The sequence below is a fragment of the Camelus bactrianus genome, chromosome 7 (genome assembly GCF_048773025.1).
Source record: "Camelus bactrianus isolate YW-2024 breed Bactrian camel chromosome 7, ASM4877302v1, whole genome shotgun sequence".
Classification (NCBI taxonomy): Eukaryota; Metazoa; Chordata; class Mammalia; order Artiodactyla; family Camelidae; genus Camelus; species Camelus bactrianus.
In genome coordinates this window covers 66914910-66936844 of record NC_133545.1, presented here as the reverse complement: position 1 = coordinate 66936844, position 21935 = coordinate 66914910, and the positions used below count along the sequence as shown (strand labels likewise).

Sequence of the window (21935 nt, the reverse complement as noted above, 5' to 3'; positions counted from 1 at the left end):
TCCTTAATTATAAAAGAGGTACATCTAAGGAGAAAATGCAATTTTGTTTCAGACTTTTGCAAAGGGGTGCTTTGGTCACCATTTCACAGGAATGGATAAGATAGGTCGTATGTCTGTGAATCAACAGTATCAGAAGTTGTATCTATTCTGTATACATTAGTTAGTATCTGCAAATCTCCAACTCCCAATTTATCCCTTCCGACCCCCTTTTCCTCCTGGTAGATAAACAAGTTCATACTGTATAGCACAGGGAACTAAAGTCAATATCTTGTAGTAACCCATGGTGAAAAAGAATATGAAAATGAATGTATGTATGTTCATGTATGACTGAAGCATTGTGCTATATACCAGAAACTGACACATTGTAAACTGACTATACTTCAATAAAAATATGTATGTATGGAAAAAAGAGAAGATATATCAATAAATAGATTTCATAGATCCCTCTGACCCCGCTTGAAAACAAGTTAGCAGAATGGTGGCTGATTCCCTCTACAAACCCTGCATATATCAAACAGCTTCCTTCCTGAGAGTTCACTCACTGGGAACATTTAGGAAAAGAGGAAATCATTTTCCAGGCAAGGCACTAATTGCTGAATTTAGCTTTCATTAGCACAGAATGCAACTGCCAAGTTTCAGAGCTCTTACCATCTATCTCTATAACTTCCAGAAAGACTTCCTTGACATCACCATCTCTATGGCGTAGAATCATTTTCCTGGGAGCTCTTTAAGTTTCTTCATGGTAACGCATTTGAACTCACTGGCGAATAGCCCAGCTATCTCGTTGCTGGGAACGAGCAACAAGAACGAGCAACTCACTTTTCCTAAGTGAGTACTAAAATCGGTTGAATTAGTGTTCCTCAAATTCTACTGTGGATTTCCAACACCTGGGGATGTTGTTAAAAATGCAGACTTTGATTCAATAGGCCAGAGATGGAGCCTAAGAGTCTGTGTTTCTAGCAAGATCCTGGTTACTGTCTGTTGCTGATTCACGGAACATGCTCTTCAGTGGCCAGTGTTATATTATCTGGAAAGGCCAATCCAGCTTAGCATTCAATTACTGAGCACTTGTTCTTAGCCAAACACTGTGTTGGATGTGGTCTTCCATATTTGCATCACTAAAGACTGCAGTGTTATTGAGAGCATTTTGTTCAATTCATGTGATGACATTAACCATGTTTCCAAACTTCTCCATGTGCCAAAAAAAAAAAAATCTCCCCAGGCATCTGTTTAAAGTTATTCAGTAGAATTAAGGTGGAGCCTGAACATTAGTGTTTACCAGGTAATTCTATTACTGGACTGAAAACACTTCTTAGCATGACCAAAGGTTATAGGCATCGGAGTTGACTAGACCTTAATGTGAATCTTCATTTTCTTATCTAAAAAACTGTGGCAAGACTACTCTTTAAGGATTGGTTTGAGGACTAAGTGAAATAATGCATATAAAATCTAAGCACAGTGCCTGATATACAGTAGGTGTTCCAGTTACTACAGCTGCGTAACAAGTCATCCCAAACTTAGTGGCATAAAACAACCATCATTATACAAGGCTATGGATTCTGTGGGTCAGGAGTTTATAATGGGCACCACAGCCTCAGGATAGTCAGACTTTTGACGTGGTACCTCAGGGCTCCAAGCACAAGTTTAATAGTGAGCCAGGCAGAAGCTGCTTCTCCTTTCTGAGCTAGCCTCAAAGGTTACACAGCATCACCTTCACCACATTCTGCTGGTTACAACAAGCCTTCCCACTGTCAAGGATAGGAGAATCAGACTCCATCTGTCAGTGAGAGTAGCAAATCTCATCGTAGAAGAGCATGCAGGGTAGTCATCTTTGGAAAATAAAGTCGGCCAGGGTAGGCCAACAATAATTCTCTCTCTCCTTCTCGTGGGCTAGACACCTATCAAATAGTTGTGCTATTGTGACATCTGCAGCTCTACCCTTGCATAGAAAAAAATTCAGTCTAGGGTCCCACAGAGGTCACTGATGAATCTTCTACTAACTGTATCTACCTCTTAGCCTAAGAACATCTCTGGCAGCTCCAAGTTCGCCAGCACAACTAAGTATATTCAGAGAGTCCCTTACCCCAAAATGTGGAGAGAGACGGTCTCCCTCAGCCATGGGACTTTTCAGGTCATGGCAGAGCATTTCCAAAACAAAAGGCTACCCTTCCTCACGAGCTGAAGACAGCCTCATATCTCTGGGTGGGGGACTGCACCCAAACTCCTTTATGGCAAGGGTCCTGTTTCTGATCAGCCTCCAATTTCCAGATTGGGATTACGTTGCAGTGTGTGTTCAGCTGGTACTCCATAATGTTGCATGAATTCAATTCCATTCCTTGTGTTCTCTCACAACTTCCTTTCCTCTCCAGATTCTTTGCTGAATCTAGTCCATCATCACTAATCCTTTCCTCCCTATTTCTCCCCGTTGGACATTTAACAGCCTATTCTAGTTATCCAGAACAATAGAAAACACAACTCTAAAAGCACAACTTCCCACTTTCCTTTCTCAGGTCAAGTAAATCACTTTTCAAGTACATAATTAAAAATGAAAGCACCAAGAGACTTTTTCAAGCCAATCTCAGAATTCCTGCTCCAGTAAACTACTTGCCTTCTTCATGCACCTCAACTGGGAATCTATGGCATTTTGATAGTCATTTTGTCTTGGACCACTCTTATTAACGGAACTGGTCAATATTCATCATTCTAGAGTCATACTATGTGTCAGGGGCCAGATCTGAGTACCAGGAATAAGGAACGAAACCGAAACAATGAAGTCTCCATTTCGGAGTTGCAGACAGGATTGAGACAGGGGAAGTAAAGACCTGAGCGGGAATCAAACGTAAGTCGTAAACAAGCTTTCAAGACCCAGCCAATGATAAAAGCCTATAGATTAGGAGAGAATCCAAAATGAGTAAAACAGAGTCCTCTTTTCTAGGAAAATTAAATAAAATATGCATGAGGAAGGCAAGTACAAGATAATTATAACACAAGGCAGAGGGTGACATAGCACAAGAAAGACACAAATAGATTCACAGGAAATGTGTGTTAGGTTTTAACAGAAGACATGTCATTTTCATCCAACAGGAACATCTCTCAGGAGAAAAGCTCTCTGGAAAGACATACAGAGTCTGTGATGGTCCAGTCCCTAGTTAGAACTCCTCCCCCAGCACCCCCCACCCCCGTCCCCATTCACATATGTCCCATCCTCTTCTCTATGTAATTCTTAAATCCCACTGGTCCTTGACGACTCCCTTCAGGTATCTCTTCCCCAGGAGAAGGCATCAGTTCCTGGTTCCCTGTGCTCCCCTCCACCCACCCTATGTATCTCTCCCATGGCACATGTGACAGTGCACTTGTATTTACCTGCATTTACCTCTCTTCCTCATGGGCCAGTGAGGTCCTTGAGGGTAGAAACTACCCTTTTCCTCCTTATCCCTGTATACGGAGGACAATGCTTGACACCTTGTGACCAAATGGATGTTTAATATAGAAATGAGCCTCCGACTTCAGGTCAGAAGTCTGAGCAAACTGAGAAACACTTTAAGAAAAAAGACTGAGATGTTACTGTTTTTCAGTCTGTATAGGTGTATACATATATGAGATATATATGAGTGTAAGTGTGTATAGACTAAACAAGGAGTCTACAGACTTTAGCCTGTAGACCAAATCTGACCCACCACCTGTTTTTGGATGTAAAGTTTCACTGGGACACAGCTACATCCATTCATTTCTGTATTCTACCAGGCTGCTTTCATACTCACTGCACAGCTGAGTAGACATGACAGAAACCATATGACCTGCAAAACCAAGAATACATACTATCCCACCCTCTATAGAAAAAGTTTGCCCATCCATGACATTTGAAATGATAAAGTTTAAGGTCTCAAAATGGCCTATTATATCCTGGAGACAATTTTTATTGGTTCAAAAAAAATTTTTTTTCCTATGAATATCCCTCCATGCACTTTCCAGCTACTCTGTATCACCCTGCTCCTACCAGGACCCTCTTTCACATCTGTCACCCGTATTGCTCAGTCTCTTACAATAGTCACTGTACAAGGGATGTAGAATCTGCCCTCTAGGAACTTAGAATTAAGACCAAAAATGTAACCAGCAGTAGCATTAGCAAACCTCTGCCTCTCGCAAAGCACACAGACTACCACGGAGGGAGTGTATATGATAGACAAGCAGTTTCTGTCAAATACGGATAAAAACATTAATGAAAGTCAGATATATTTGGACGATTCAGAGTTGTGACCCCATCATTTTTTCAGTCTGCTTCCAGAAAGTGTGAACAAACTTGACTGTCTTGAGGACTTGGGGGATAGTGGCATTCAGGAACTCATCCCCTCTCCCCAGGCCATGGGGCTGTTGAGCAAACCAGTAAATTACACTCAGCAAATCAGGTATCAGGTCTGAGGTCTGAGGTCTTCCGCGGTCCTGGCTCCTCCGGCGCCCTGCCCCTCTCCCAAGCTGACAGCCTTTCACATCGTCTTCTCCCCTCCTCCCAGCAGGTTTTCATTTGTCCTAGCACTTGTGAGTACGCAGGTGTGGCTTGCCCCATATGCTTACTGTCCTTCATTTGCCACACACAGAGTAGGGCATCTATGTCCACATCTGTTCCATTGGACAGGATTTTATCATTTAGCTAATGAGTAGGCTATGAAACTGGGAAAGAAGCTGCAATTAGGTCCAAGCTTCCCCCAGTGGAAGGCAGTGGTGGAGATACAGGTTTCATAGTGATACACAGAGTCCAAAGAAACTCAGCTCCTTCATTTCCAGAGGAGGTTTTATCTTTCCTATCTTTTCCTAGTATAAAAATAGAACCTTCCAAGATAAGGAGTTTACAGTTGTCATGGTCAATTTACCCCGAAAGAAAGTAGCTCTGTTTTATCTGCTCTGATTCTTCCTCCAGAGAGTGAATTCAGATGCCGTCGCCCAAAATTACTTCTGGCTAGCTTCCTATTGTGAAACCATTTTTAAGTAGATTTTTGAGTTAAAGGATGCTGGTGGTCTTGATAAATAGCAAAGTAGAATTGTAAAGGGCTTCTATTCCTAAGCTGGACTGCCTGGGTTCAAATTTCAGCTCTACCGACTTCTAGTAAGATAATCTCTTCCCATCTCTCTATACCTCAGTTTCTTCAACTATAAACTGATGATGATAGGGTTTACTGCATGAGGATGTCAGAAGGATGATGTGAGTAACATACCTAATCTAACTTCCTTAGAATAGTGCTGGGCATAAAATGTGTTCCAATAGGATTGCTTCTCACTCTAGATTCATCTCTGCTTTTCTTAAGAGTATCCTTGTGCTTACATACTGTTCAGCACAGAAGTGACCCTATCCTGTAAATGGCAGAAAAGTGGATTTGAGCCAAATGTTGCTTTATGCTCCTGATTCCAAGCACACTCTTTTCCGATGTGGAGAAAAGCTAAGATTTCTACAGCGTTAACTTTATCCTTTTTCACTAGCAATGAAGCAATTCACTTACGGCTCATATCTTGGTTGTAATTTCAAGGAAAACTGATTTCACATACACATGTAATAAATTATATATATGCATAACTTTTCCAACAGAATTGAGTAAGTTATTTATTGATGTTACTGTGGAACAACAGAAATAATTCCACAAGCCACATGGAAAAAATATGTCTCATCAGAGTTCTCTCATTGCTTTAATCATGTGAAATCAACTGCATTCTTTTGATAACGCAGCATATCTAAATTACTATTTAAAAAGAGTGTGACTGGTTGCCATGGGGGAAAGCTGTTCCAAAGTGTGATGGACGTCACTGGAAAGGAATGGCCCAGTGTTCCTGTCTCCTAGGAGCCCATTTTTCTAGATTGTACTTGGTACTCCATTTCACTTATTCTGTGCACTTTCATAAGGAAAAGTAGCTTTTTTGAAAAATCACACTAACATATATATATATAGTATATATATATATAATAGATAAACAACAAGTTCATACTGTATAGCACAGGGAACTATATTCAGTATCTTGCAATAACTTATGGTGAAAAAGCATATGAAAACGAATATATGTATGTTCATGTATGACTGAATCACTCTGCAGTATGCCAGAAATTAACACAACATTGTAAACTGACTTACTTCAATTAATTAATTAATTAATATCCCTGCTTTGAGAATGAAAAAAAAAAATCACACTATATCTTACCCCTTAATAACTTTAGAAACTTCCATCTAATGTCTGGCAAATTGGACAGAAAGGACAGAACATTGAATTTTTCTTGAGCCTTCAAATACATATATGAAGAAATGCACTCCAAAAATAACTTTCAAAATAATAAAGTAACAAGTATTGGTCAGACAAACTTTCTTCCAACAGTTTTAGACTCCTGGATCTTAAAAATGGGCCACTTTACATGGTGGCCCATACTCTTTGCTTTTACTTTTTCATCATTTATTCTCTAAACCTTAGTATTCTGTCTTCCACTGGAACTACTATACAGAAAAAAAAAAATCCTTTGATGGTCACTCACAGCCTACAAATTGTCAAATACCAAATACTCATCATAAAACGGTCTTTCCTTTGTCCTCATCTTCACTGAATTTGCTAAGACAATTTCATAGGGTCAGTCATCACTAGATCCTCATGAACTCAGGTCTAAGATAACACTTTTCCTAATGTTCCTTCTCTGTCTCCTAGCCTGGCTGTGCTTCCTACATATTCCTTCAAATCTAGGCATTCTCAAATTTCTCTCCTTGGCTGTCATTCTATATAGTGTCATCTCTCTCAAGGAGCTCATGTAATGCCATGGTTTCAATTATTACCTCTACAAGCTTGACTCCATTCCCATCCTCTCTAGACTTACAGCCGACATTTCCAACCACCTATTGTCTACTTCTGATTCAATACTGGCTGCCCAAATTGCAAAACTAAACTCATGATGTCACCTTTCCTTCCTCAAACAAGCTCTTCCTCCTCACTTTCCACTTTCTGTTTATAATTCCATCTTTCTTTTAGTCACCTGGGTTTGAATTCAAGGAATCACCTTTGATTTATCTCTCTACTCACTACACTAAACTCAATTCCCAAATTCTTTTGATCCTTCCCAAGAAATAACTCTCCATTATACCTGCTCATTCCAGTTTCTAGGACCATCACCAACACTAACAATCCCCCTAGAACTGATTTCTAACAAGCTCCCCACTCCCGTGTCCCTCCACACAGATCTATCTAGTATATTTGCATATGCATTTGTAGCAACATCCTTCCTTATACATGGCTTCCATATTGTTATTCCAATACAAGAAAGTCTTGCCAGTCTTACCAAACACCATGCAAGCTTTTGGTAGACTTTTTTTTTCAAGACTTCACAACCTGGACCCAGTATTTCCACATTTTTATCCCCAATCTAAATACTAAAATTTAAGATGTGTATTATATTCTGTATGGGCAGTCTTTCAGTTGTTTAAATTATATAGACTGGGGCTCTTTCATATATAAAATACATTAGGAGGCACGAGGATGCAATTGATAAGGTCCCTGACCATAAGGAGCCTACAAGTTAGCAGAGAAGGAATAAGATGAGTAAATAAGTTTTGGAACAATGTGTACTAGGTGCATGAAGAACAGAAAAATCAAAGTTCTATCATTTAGGACTCAAGTATACTTAGGTGTGAGGCAGATCCAAGCTAGAGGAGAAGAAAAATCTAAGGCATATTAGAAAGAGGGCTGAGGAAATGAACCTGGCTATGGAGGCAGTGGCTAATATGCAAAGAATATGACAAGTTCAGGTGTGACTCAAGCAGAAGATTTTAATTCAGAGACTACAACAGGTATGGCATATTAGTGATGATATTAAGAACATGAACAGTAATAATAGCTAATACTTCTGGGCATTTATTATGTGACAGGCAGTGTCCCAAGATTAACTAATTTCATCCTCACAACAGTCCTATGAGGTTAAGTATTACTACTATGCCAATTCCCACATGAGGAAAATAAGGCTGAAAAAGAGTCAATAACTTTTCAGTGGTCACACAGGTAGCAGGAGTCAATGGTAGCTGGCGACTAGGAGTTAAGTCCTCTTGAAGAAATGTGGAAGACCATCCCGGGTGATCATTCCTTTCACAGAAGACAGAAATAGCCCAAGTAACACCTAGCACCATACTCTGCAAAAGCACAGGGCTACTGTGATCTAGCTACGTTCTATAGACTCGAACAACAGCTTTGGGATCCAAACTCAGAAGGAAACTGAAATGCTAGGCAGCAAAACTGAGGCAGAAGAGTATACAAGCACAGATTCCATGGGGGTAAGGCTGAGACTTAGAAGCTGACTCCCTAAAACACAGGATTCCCAGTGTATGGGGAAAAGACTGAACTTCAATCCAGACAGTGGTAGACGTGAGGCTCTCGTCATTCTTCCTTCCCGGAAGTCCCAGGCAGAACTGAGCCTACAGATGGGAAGTAGCTGTAACTCCAGAAGGGACTGGCCAAATTTTAGAAATGTACACACAATGGATGATCAAAGTACCTCAAGGATAAGATAACAGTTGAGTTGGGTATTCAAGAAATAGAAGGACTTATAAAGACTGGGGAAGAAAAAGGGATTTCCAATGAAGCAAGGATGCTGCAGGGAAATAGGGACCAATCCAGGTGTGCTGAGGCAAAGTGCTTATTTAGGAAAGTAGCCAAATAGAGTAGAAAAAATGATACCAGGTTGGAGCTTCCCCACAGCATCTGGTATGCTCGATGGCGCCATATATGGTTTTGAAATAGCGAAGAGTCCTTTTCTACTGCCTCTAACTACTAATTTCCCAAGAATGAGAAAAGAATAGGTTAAAAATCAGTTCCGTATGAATTATACAGCATGCATGCTTCCAAGGCCTTTGATCCTTATTGCTCACTGATTTGAGCCATTTCTTTATTCAATGAGGTCCTTTTCTGGTAGGTGTTCCAGACAGGTAGGAGGCAACACTAAATCCATCAGTTCTGCTGCTTGTTAACAAACCTGCCATTTGGAACTCTGGGTGAGAATAAAATTTGGAGATTACTTCTGAGTTCAGTTTCTCTCTCCTACTTCTGCCCCTCAATAACATGGAATTTGTCCTAAGCCATAAATCTTCTCACAGACATGTTAGGGTTAAATGGCTCCCATATTTACTTGGAAAGAAAAAAAGCCTCATATTCCCATAAATGTCACAGAGGAAATGTGTCTGCGAGCAGCTTCATTCCAGAACAGCGCCCTCTAACAACGCAAGTGTCCTTCACAGACAGGTGAACACTGACATGTATTTCTATTCCTGTCAAGTTTGGGATACCTGGTAAAATTCTTCTCGCCCTACACTTTTCCTTTTTTACTACTTCTTTTTCTCACTGATCATTTTTATTTGTATTGGTATATTTTCCACTTCCCCTGCCCCCTCCACCTTCCTCGCCTCAGGTTCCCCCATCCACACACACACACCGGCTCAAATGCAGGCACATGCTTTCTTTTATACACACACTCCAGTTTATTTTCTTCCTCCATACTTAGTAGAGAATAATATCTGACTATTGTAGGAGCTTTTCTCAAATATGCGACGTGTGAAAGTTTATCATTATTACTATCAGTAATGGTCTCACACATTTTGTTAATACAATTGGATGGAAGGGTATAAAGAAAGCAGAGAGGACACTGTTTATTTGCATACAGAAGTGGATCACAGTTTCACTGTGGCAGTTAACCTGCATCTACAAAAACCACAGAGACTTGAAGAGAACGTGTTTTGCAATAACTCGACTAGGAAAGAGTGACCAGATGTGGTTGATGACGGCATGATCTCCCCGCTGTCACCCTGCCTCTCCGTCAGCCTGCAGTCCTGACTTAAGAGCAAGTCCATCTGGCTGTAAATCACTGCACTCCTCAAGACAAGTATACTCTCTACACAAAACATTAGTTCTTATAAAATCACATTTAATTAGGAATTTTATAAGTCAGACAAAATAATATCCCACTGGTTGGCATTAGACTTTGAGATGCTTTATCTGCCCTCCAACTGACAGTGACTTCTGAGTCTTCAATATTAAGTGTGTCAGCTCCCTTATGTCTGTTGTTAAGCATTTGCTAATATGCATGCGAACAGTTACTAATGCTGGAATTCTCTTGACCTGTAGCAAATCTTTCAAATATATTATTGGGTTTTTTATTTTTCAGTGTCTAACTTGCAAGCACTCACTCGGTCTCAACACTCTGCAAAGTAGGTGTGATTAATTAAAACTCACAGATAATAAAACCAAGTCATGGAGCAACTAATTCAGTAAATTACTAGTTCAGACAACTAGTAAGCAATGGGATGTAAGATTCAAATAGAGCTGCCTGTCAATCTGCTTTAATCCACCACACTACCTTTCACAAATAAAAAGAAACCTTTTTTAATGGCACTAAGCAATTACCATTTTACTGTAAAGATTCCAAAGTGCACATTATTATTTTATATAAGTAATAGTTGTAATGCCCTGTAGGGCATGTTCTAATTTCTTAAAAACACTCTCCTAAACCATATGTCCATTCTCAAAGCATCGCAGGGAGAGAAGCAGCAGGTATAATCACATTTTACAGACAAGGAAACTGAGTTTAAGGGAAATACAAGTTTGCTTGAGGCTATGTGGTCATTAAGTAGTGGAAACACAACTAACCCTCAGGCCTTCCCAGCTTACTTTTCCCACTGTGTTTAAAGCAGCTGTGAGCTGAATTAAGTCTCAAATTCTCTCTAAACTGAGCTAACTGACATGCTATGTCATGATATAATATGATACAATATAGGATATGATACAGGATGCATAGAATATGCATATGAAACATGATGTGATATATGATATGATATAGGATGATATAGGATGCAGAAGAACACAGAGAAAAGCTGATGGGTACATTGATGCTTCTAGATGTGTGAAGGCGCCTACCTGGGCTGACAGGTAAGCGAAAGAGGAAGAGATTCAAAGTGATCTCCAGGGGCCATGTGCTGGTTCATTCTTCCTGCAAGCAGGTGGTGAACCTTAACTCACTAAAAGAGGGGGAGAAGGCAAGCAGTTTTTCTAAGTCAATCTGATTGGCATACTTACCAAAGTTTGTGAAACATTTCTTTATTAGTTTGATGTAAAAAACAAAGCCCAAAAGGGATCATGGCCCAACACAAAAGAGTTATATTTTGTTTCAGTAAATTCCACTCAAGTATTTTTGATGGACAGGTAGCTGTCCCCCAGGCATGGTCCAAAGAGACACAAGTACTTTTTATGCATGGCTCTGTCAGCTTCTGCATGTGGCTTCCGAGATCCCCCTGACTGTCTTCAGTTCCGCCAGGAAGGGAAAAGAGCCCTGATGGGCATCCCACTCATCCTCCACTGGCTGAGTCAGTCACAGGAGGGTGGGATATATTCTCTCGCAGTTCACTCAAGAAGAGGAGGAACTAGCTTTGGTGAACACCTAGCAGACCTTGTGAACTCTACTATAGCACATTGCTTTCTTTCGCAAGCCAAAATTTGCGTATGTGTTTCTTTAAAATTGAACCCATAGCTAATGAAATCTTCCTAACAGGCTCATCAGAAAAAAAGCATGCTTATTTTGACTACTGTGACAGAAGTTCAAAACACTACTGCTAGGGGCCCACAAAGAAAAGAAACCATCCAATTCCACTTCAGAAACGATAGTTGCTATGGTCCCTTTATACAAAGCCCTATTCACCTGCTAGGTAAGATTTTAGTTCAGCATGAAAACAGAAATGTGCATAGCCCTGGGCTCAAGAGGATGGACTTAGGAAATGGAACGTTCTAGATCAGAAGCCTGGCTGTTCTTTTTATTGGTGGCAGCTGATGTTTAAGAAGTGCTAAGGACCAAACCAGTACTTAGCACGTTGCATGTATCATCACCGTTAACTTTCACAACAACACTTTGAGAGGGGATTTAGTGAATGGTGAAACACAAGCTTGCTTCACTTGTCCAAGGACACAACTGAATACAGAACTCTGGGCTCAAACCAAAAGCCTGAGATTCCAATCCTGTGCTCCTCCTGCACTTAGTGAACCTCTCTGAACACTGGCTACCTCACTTGTATAACAAGACTAACAACACCTGCTTCACAGATTTCTTGCAGTCAATGAGCAAGTATGTGACACAACGCCAGGCACACAACACCACCATCCTGAAAGGTCTGACTTGATACAGTTATTATTAAGCACAGTAAGTAAATGCTTTCTCAATATGAGCTTCAATCTACCATTCTTTACTTTGTTCGCCTTCAAAAAGTATAAGAAGAGTCGAATAAATACTCTTTATAACACATCCATTAGGGACACAGAGATCTCCAGAAATTTACCAAGGGGCAGCTTTGCTAGTAGTTAATAAGGGTTCACACAGCCCCTGCAGGGGCAGGACATGATACAAAATAAACACAATCTTTAAAATTAACAGCTATGGAAGAAAAGAGGATGAAATATACTGGTAAATCCATGAGGAAATATTCAGCATTGGCCAATCCATCAATCTATAAGCTGGCAGATGAGGATAAAGACTCATTATGATTTCAGCATGCCCCACTTAGTTCTCTATGAAATCTACGGTGCACATTTCCCCCACCATTTAGATGCTCCTTTGTCAGATCTGACACAAGAACATTTCCCAGGTGTAGAAGTGCCGCTCTGCTGGGAAAATTCTGTCGTCAGCTGTTGTGGCAGAGTGGTTAGCATCCCTGGTTGAATGGCAAGGAGCTAAGGGCAGGAAGGAGCCATATATTTCTTTCTTTATGATGCTCAGCAGCCACCACGGGGATGAACTGAGAATAGAGGGTCGGGGACTAGTGATGGAATGATTTCACACTGACTCAATTTTTACAGTCATCCCCCCCCCCCCTCCACTGACTCCTCTGCTCCCAGAAAGAACAGAAAATGAAACTATGCTGGAAGATGCCAAATCCACACATTTTTGGCTCAGCAAGTAAAATGCATGGATTTTTTTTAGCAAAGTCAACGAGAAGAGAGTTCCACGTTCATGGCCCTGTGAGGAAACCAGTCTGACTGGGGCAGAGGTCACTCTTGAGAATGTGAGATCCAAAGCTGAATTCACTGTATCATGTTATGACAGAACTTGAAAGTCAAATACAAAGCCAGACATTGCTCTTCAAGAGATTATCACACTTAACTTTATTTCATCTTTACGACTCTCCCGTGAAGAGACAATCTTTTCCTCATTTTGTGTATGAGGAAACTGACACTCAGAGAGGTTAAATGACTTGCCCAAGATCACATACTTCATAAGCGTCAAAGCATAACTCATTTTCATTCTGAATCTAGTCGCTTCTTGATGCACTGGGGTGCACTGGAAGGTTTCTGAACTCGCCAATCCAAATGCCTTATAATTGCATGATCCATGACACTACAAGTAGCCTAGAACATCATGCACATCCTCAGAGTTACAGAACGTTCCTAGCATTTAAATCCTATTATTTCCTGAGCCTACATTTATCAGATGGTGGAGCTGTAGGTGAACAGCAGGGGAGGTACATCTGGGCCTTTTCATTCTGAGATGCCCTTTGGGCGTCTTCACCTACTGCTTATTCTAATGTTGCTCTTCCCACTCATACACCTTGTAAATGGAACTCCCAGGATCCTCTTGTCTCCCTGGTCCTCTCACATCTCCCCGGAACACTTCACATAAGAAATCATTTAACTGCCATCAATTCAAAGTTCTACCAACAGACCAAACGTAAAGGCAATATAAGATTAGCCGGCTCTGTGAAAAACTGACTGCCGGCAGTGAGAACCATCAATGAACTGAAAGCAAAGACTAGAAAGACTTTGGTGAATCATCACTTCGTAGTGGAATGAGACCCACGCTACCCATAAATGTCTGCCATAAGTAAGGACCATAATGAAAGGGCTGGAAAATGGCTAAGCCTACAGAGCAGCAGCCTGTAGTTCTGGACGCACCGGGATTAGGTACTTCTCTTGAAGTGTGGGCTGCTGCCTGTGCCCAACCCCAGGCACGGAGGGATCCCCAGGCACGGAGGGATCCGCACCCCCAGGCTTAGGAGCGCGTTCGGCCACAGGCATCACTTAAGCCTGAGGAAACAGCTTCAGCCAGAAACTAAACACAGCCATCTTGGGAAAGGTAAAAGAAAAAATCATCAACCATGTATAATTCTGTCTTCCAGGAGGCAAAAAAAGAACAAGAAAAAGAATTCCTAAATTGACTGATTTTTACAGTTAACCCTTGATCAATGCAGGGGTTAATCCATGTATAATTTATAGTCTCTGTATACACTGTAAGCAAATTCAGCAAGCCAAGACCATGCAGCACTGTAGTTATTTACTCCTGAAAAATATCTTCATATAAGTGGACTCAGAGTTCAAACCTGCATTTTTCAAGGGAGATAGATATAGATATAGATATAGATATAGATATAGATATAGATATAGATATTTCTAGATACCAACTTGCCACATTTAGACGGAATTATAAAGTAGAAGGCTCTTAACTTTACCTGAAGGGAAAGAACGAAACCAGCGCTTCTCAAAGAGCAGTCCCAGACCAGGACGTCAACGTCAGCTGGAAACTTGTTGAAAACTCAAATTCAGAGCCCAAGCCAGACCCCCTTAAATAGAAACTCTGTGGGCGGAGCCTGGCAATTAGTGTTTTAACAAGCCCTCCAAGTGATTCTGATCATGGTCAATTGGGTAACTATTAAACTAAGACAAACTAAATACACCTGTTGAACCTTAACCCAAAGTCAGAGCCAAAAGTACACACAGAATACAGGAAAAGGAGATTTATTACCTACGGAACAACAGTATATGATTAAACCCTTTCTACCAGTTTTGTGTTCTTTGGGAACTTACATATCTTCATTTCTTTCTTCACTTTCTTCATCTCTAAAATGGGAATAATAATACCATCTAGTTCACCAAGAAATTGTGCAGATTAAACAAAATAACATTTGTATTAATAAAATGTGCCTGACACAATTGTGAGCATTCAAAAATAGTTGCTATTATTATTTAAGTTCAAATTAACACCAAAAACAAAACATACAAACCTCAAAAAAATGTCCACAGGAATAATCAAATTTAAGCAAACCAAACGTAAATGAGAAAATTTACAAGCCAGGAGGAATAAAGCAACCAAATGTAAATTAGGAAGACTAGAAAACCAAAAATAAATGAAAAACTGTACCAGCTGGGGAGAAAAAAGAAAATTTCCTAATTGTGACATGAGTAACAACAGGAGAAGCAATTAATGAGACCTGATAACCATTCTATTAGTCTAGCTTCCATTTTGAGGAGGGAAAAGTAAATACAACCTGTCCTTAGAGTAACTCATTCTGGGGGTAACTCAGGCTTTCTTAACCTGGAAAATCAAGAGTGGGGAGCAGAAGATGAGATAAAGTATTTCAGAGTAATACTGTGTTGGTTCAAAAATGGCCACCAAGTCCATTTAAAAACCAAGAATTTTTTTTTTTCGACTTCTATACTAGATTACTTTTTTAAAAAATTGAAGTACAGTCAATTACAATGTGTCAATTTCTGGTGTACAGCACAATGTCCCAGTCATGCATACACAGACATATATCCGTTTTCCTATTTTTTTTCATTAAAGGTTATTACAAGATATTGAACATAGTTCCTTATGCTATACAAAAGAAACTTTTAAAATCTATTTTTATATATAGTGAAAAAGCAAGAATTTTTGACAAAAGAAAATTTCCCAAACAGCAAGCTTTGTTGCCAGTGAAAAACATAAAATAAGACCTAAGTAGAATATTTTTTAAAATCTCTGCCTATCCAAAATCAAGTTTTAGAGGAAAGTTTCTAAATCAAAACCCAACTGAATTTTTTTTAAGTCCATATGGAAATTTCAAGAAATAACTCAAGATTCAAATGTCAAATTATTGCAGAAGCAGGCTAGTGTTGATATCAATGAAGCAAAACACTCTTGAAAATTCTTGGGTTATTAAAAAAAAAAATCAATCTTATAACTGGCTGAAGAGTTGGAAAAGCAGAGAGAAGTCCTTTACAAGGACTTCCAACTCATTGACTTCATTCATCCAGAACCTGCCCTGATTGATCTGTCATCTTCCTCCCAGGGCGATGGAAATGATTTTCACTTCATCCCATTTGTCCCTGCGGTGCTCTATTCTTTGGCACATTGTGAGCATGTCAGCTGGAGATGTAGAGATCAGCCTGTCCAGCTCATGTCTAATTCAACCTTTGCAGGCAGATGAAGGCAGAAACATATGTATATGTTTGGCTTGACCTTGGCAGTCACGCAAAGAGAAAACAGGCATCTCTATCACACCATTTTCCCCCTCCTGCTGTGTTTTCCAGACCTTTTTCACCCAGACCTTGTGAAAGCATGGAAACATTTCATGCACTTGAAAAAACAGAGATTGTGTTATGGGGCAGAGATAAATGTATTACAGAGTTACTCTGAAGAATAGGTAGTACAGGAAGCCAGTTAATATTTCTAGCCAACTATGTTGAGTAATTTACAAAGAAAGATATTTCCAAAGATGAGCCAGTGGGAGGGACAGCAGAGTTGAGTTCCAATTTCAGCTCCGCTCATTTGCTTTGCTACCTAAGACTAGTTAATTCCCACTTCTGGGTCTATTTGTGCACCTTTGAGTTCAGAAGTGTAAACTATATCAGTGGTTTCCAAATCAGGATACTCATCAGAAGACTTTTAACTGTATTTCTGGGCACCACCCCAGAGCCTTTTCATTAGAATCACAAAAAATAAAGCACAGGACATCTATTTTCCAAAATTCAGCTCTGGAATTACTGAATTAGATGATCATTAAGAACCATTTTTGTTGTATTGTGTACCTGGCACTGATTTGTCCTCCAAATAAAGAACAGAGGAGACAGGACTTTTACCCCCCAAACCTTTAAATATAAATGGGAAGCAGTACTCTTAAGTTGTTCTGGTTCTATTGCTGAGGAGTAAACCACCCAAAACTTAATGGCTTAAGATGATGACATTAATTTTCCTCATGACTCTGCAATTTTGCTAAAGCTTGGTGGAGGCAACTCCCCTCTCTTCCACTCATCAGATCTGGGGCAGCTCAAGACTAGGGGCTGAAATAATCTTGTCCACAAATGTCTGGTAGAGGAGCCTGGCTGTCTGCTGGGACCCCAGTGAAATGCTGCCAACTGGAACTCTTACCCATGGCCTCTCCATGTGGCTCTCTGCTGCTTCACAGCAAAGTGTCCAGGCTCTAAAGGGGAGCATCCCTACAGAAAGCAAGCAGCAGGGGCAGCAAGTCTTACCACTTTTTACAACCCAGGGTCACTAGGTCACATAGCAGCTGGCAGTCCCACCTCATTCCATCCACAAGAAAGTCACAAAGTTCTGCTCAGTTTCAATGGGGTGGAAAATAGACTCCGCCTCTTGAGGAGAGAGTGGAAGGTCCTGGAAGAGCATGTGGGACCAGAGATGTCTTTGAGAAGTGCAATCTGCCACATTAATGAATAAGAGAGACGATGTGTGACGATCACAAGTGAAGGATGGAAAGAAACCGGGCTGGAGAGGTACGGTATACAAAAGTAAAAAGAACCTGAAAATCAAGCAGGAGAGTTTCGACATGCTTCGGTAGGAAGCTGAGCCACTGAAGGGTTTTGAGCAAAGATTTCTTCGAGTGAAGGATTCTAAGTGAATTCCACCCCCAAAGGGAAATAGATTGCAAATAAAGGTGAGCTTTCCAAAGAGCTCTAGGGAAAGAGTTTTACAGGCCTGGAGAGTTGAGCTGTTTCTTCTCCATGACGTCTCTCCACTTCTACAGCTGTAAATTTCTACACTGCCAGCACATTGGGGGAATCTACTCTATGCCACGCATTTTGAATGTATTACGTTATCTAAACATGCTGAGAATAATCACAGGTCAATATTATCATCTCCCCTTTCCAGATGAGGAGTCTGAAGCTCAGAAATGTAAAAAAACAAAAAACAAAAAACTTGCCAAAAGTCACAGAGCTGATAACCCATACAGCCACAACTGCAACCCAAGTCTGTCTGATTACGAAGCGAGGACTTTCTCACTATCCTATGCTATATGGCTTCATCATTTTGAAGATGTAAATAATAAAACACTGCATGTTTCATGCAAAAAGATGAATAATGTCAAAGTCTCTCTCTGAGTAGGTTTTAATGTCAGGTGATGGAAAATGAAAGCAACAAAAAGATTCAAATATAAGTTTCTGCTTTGGGCTTGGAATAAGAAAATTTTTGAGAGAAAATGGAAAGGCAGGTGCTCTGTCCCAAGTTACCACCATCTGTAATGCGTACATTCTCTCCCTCGCCGCACACAGAGATGCACCTTGATGATTCAGAAAATCATATTCCCTGAAGAAAACGACAATAAAGTGAAGAGAACGTATAGAGGTTGAATGCTCCTTCATTATTCTCTTTCTGTCAAAAACAGTGTTAGCATCTCATATTTCTTACCCTTTGAAACTCCATGTATTGTTCTTATTCTGAGATTCAATCTACAACCCTGACCACACCTTAACCCTGTGACCAGGGACAAATGACAAGGTTGATGATGCTTGTTTTTAGAACTTTTATAGCAGCCATTCACTCCGATGTACTTAAGATGTCCTCTATTTATTGAAAAAAAAAGTATGTGATATTCCTCTTGCCAGTCGAATACACATCATAATAAGAGACTCATGGGTGTACAGAGTCAATCTGCAGTGAACTGCAGACTTAGTAAGAGGCTGAGCAGCAGGATCTCTGTGGGTGAGAAGGGAGTGTTCAGCACCTCCTCCAAATCCATCATACGTGCACTAATGTGCTAATTAATTTCAAGTCTGACCCATACCACTTCCATATGCAATTTCTCAAGAAGGATGCTGGCTGATAGAATGACAGAATATCTTACAAGTAAGGTATTTATAATTTACAGAGCCCACTCATGAGCACAGCCTCATGGTTATTACGTTCACAAACGACGTTGGGAGGTGAGTGTTCTCAGCATTATCTCACAGATGAGAAAACTGAGACACAAAGAGTTGATTAAAATCACGTTCGAGAATGCTAAAGCTTTTCTTCAAGGAGGGTAACAGCAGACATCTGGAGCCAGAAACGTTCACCCTCTCTGGAAGCCTAATGTAATGTGGGCATCTCTCCCAGACATGCTGGGTCCCTGAAAAAATTGCAGAGGGCTCCACTGTTATTCAGTTCTGCAATGGAGATCATGAGGAACTTCCCACCACCAAGAAGTGTTGCCCCCGGAAGCATAAGGCTCAGAAGGAGTAGCAAAGACTCCCCAACAGACCACTTGCCATGAGTTTCTACCAGAGCATCAGAGAAGCTGCCAACCTCCCATTCCCGTGGCTGCAACACAAAGGGGTGAATGAGTAAGAGTCAAACTCCCACCGTGTGTGGCAGCATCCTGGTGCACATACTGATAATAAGGAGCTGAATGTGCTACGGAGGAACTTACAAGAATTCCATCATGGCAACCAAAACAAATGCAGAGATAGATGCTCTACTGCACAGAACAAGACGTGCCTTACAAAAGATGCCCCAAAAGCACCCTTGTAAGTGTATGAATGGTGACCAACAGAAGCAGAAATGGGCTCTGCTGTATTCCTCATGTCCAGGCCCTTGGACTCCTAGCCAGCTGGTTCCCTGTGCTGTGGCCCAATCTGGGCCCATTGGCTGTCTTGGCATTTTATAGCCCAGGGCTATAAGTGGCTGGTTTATGTTGAGAAGAAAAGCCAGGCTTTTTCATTTGCATATTTTACCTCATGGAAATTTCCTTTCCATCTCATAACTCTCCCAGTGCTGGCATTTGGGTCATTTTCTTCTCCAGTTGGCTTTGTTAAATAGCAGTAAACTGCCTGGGCGTTCGGCCACAGCAGAGGGGCAGGCAATGCTTGACTGAGATAAAGTGTATTTGACTTGGCAGGTGAGCCCAAAGCCCCTGAGGGCAGTGGGAGGTGTGCTTTATCTAATTATTCACAGCAGGCTGCTGGGGTGGAATGGGGCATTGGCCAAAGGATAGAGAGAAAGGCCTCTCTCTTTTTATCACTGGCCTACCTTGGAGAAGGCAGGCTTAGGTTTAGAACACCGAATCTGGAAACTTGTACATGAGAAAATCTGACTCAACAGTCAGGAAGGTGAAAACGACATAACCAGAAACCTTCCCCAGACACCCTCAGGTACCTTGGATCTAGGGCTTCCTGCCACCTCACTCTATGGCCTTGGAGAAGTCACGTGGCCTCGCTGTGCCTCCAGTTCCAACAGGACATGAATGCCTTCCTGCAGAGCTGCTCATCAAGAACTTATGAGACTGAGAAATTGGACCTTCAGAGTGACAGTATTTTGGACAAAATCTGCTATGTCATCATTATAGTAAAATCTATGCATATCCATTTTTTTTTTTATCATTCTTGGCCAGGAGGAATTCTTTAAACAGTGGTCATATTTCCAGTGTTTTTCAAAGAAATCTATAGTTTTACAAAAGCACAGGAACTTCTTCTGTGCAAAGCTGAAGATAAAATATTTACCTGATTAAGTGGCTCCCTAAGGATAAAGACTGTATCTGTCCCATTCACCTCTCTATCTTGAGTGCCTGGCATGGAAGTGCATTGATTAATCTTGGTTGAGATGACTGAATAATGGAGAGGACCAAATTAGAACTATATGAATAAGCCTATTCCCATACTTAAGGTAGGTCCTTAATAATTATTTTTCATTTTTTTCTCCCTTCCTTTTCTTCTAACATTGCCAAAAATACAAAACTTCTTCTAGGTCAGCATCAAACGTTAAACACCTTTCAAAAGTATTGAGTTCCTCAGCATACTTTTCTAATGTTTTCCTCGGCTGGCTCTCTTATCTTTATTTTATGACTAATTTGTTTGTGTTCCAACCTTGGTGGGTACGGGGAGTGGACAAATGACAAAGAATGGCAGGATAGGCCTCACGTACCCCAACCCTGGGAAATCAAACCAAATACATGACTAGTAGAGGGTCCGCCAAGTACAGAAAAATATGTATTTTTGAATGACTTCAGTAGAAGTCTATGCTGGATTTGAGAAGAGACAGAAGTGCTGTAACATGAAATAGACTGCTAGAATTCCAGAAATACTTGTCAACACTGAACTTGGAATACAAAACAAAATGTCCAAGGTAGAGAATACTTGGATCATTCAGCCCAACCCCTTGGTTCTACAGGCTGGAAAACCAAAGCTCAGAGACTGTCCAAGGTCACACAACTCATCAGAGTCCAGCCACGGCCTTCATCACCTTTGTTTCACCTTCTAAGTCAGGATGCATCCTTAGCTGTTGCATTTGCTGAGGCCCAAATCACAAAAGCTGATTTCATAAGGCTTCTATCACTTGACTCAAAAGAAATATTGGACAGAGATCCAAGGGTATTTTTAGTGATTCCCAGGTAAAGTGCACCATTTGGAATCAGCTTCTTTGAATAACAGTGTTGGCAAACATCACCAACTTTGGCCTGACAACAATTAAAAGAAGCCAAGTGTCTCATATGGACTTCAGGTACTAGTGTTAACTCTGTACTCATTCTGCAGATTGAGTAGACTGAAGACCACTGACTCCTTTCAATGCAGACAACATGCTCAGAGGACTTTGGACTCATAAACTTAGTTCTAGGGTTGGCTCTGATTTCAAGTGATTTAATCAGGTATACGAGACTGCTCGCTGCTCCCGGTCCTTGAAAGAGCTGGAAGAAACCTTTTATAAGTTCGCTTCCACATATAAGTGTCGATGATTCCATTACACATCCAATTACCCTGAGAAAAATTTAAGCAGGCATCTGTGACTCACGTGATGAATACTTAGCTGTCACATCAGCATAACTACGTTTCAGTACATTCAACACAACAAGGTTTTATCCATAAAATGTGCTCTCCTTTATGGCGTCTAAACCCTCCCTAATATGTATCAAAACAGAAATGATAAT

The 21935-nt window shown here is 40.7% G+C and overlaps 1 protein-coding gene and 1 long non-coding RNA gene across 3 annotated transcripts in view; one reads left to right on the top strand and one right to left on the bottom strand.

Moving 5' to 3' along the window:
* Positions 1-21935, top strand: part of GRM3 (glutamate metabotropic receptor 3) — a 206247-nt gene that overhangs the window by 78770 nt on the left and 105542 nt on the right. The window lies entirely within an intron of this gene.
* The window catches only part of LOC105062372 (uncharacterized), a 375037-nt gene that overhangs the window by 314885 nt on the left and 38217 nt on the right, over positions 1-21935 (bottom strand). The window contains exon 1 of one of the 2 annotated variants that reach the window (XR_006721904.2): positions 14490-14626. The exons of the other annotated variant lie outside the window; for it this stretch is intronic. This is a non-coding gene — a long non-coding RNA (uncharacterized LOC105062372). Of the gene's footprint in view, positions 1-14489; positions 14627-21935 lie in introns of those variants that run through there. 2 annotated transcript variants of the gene reach the window in all.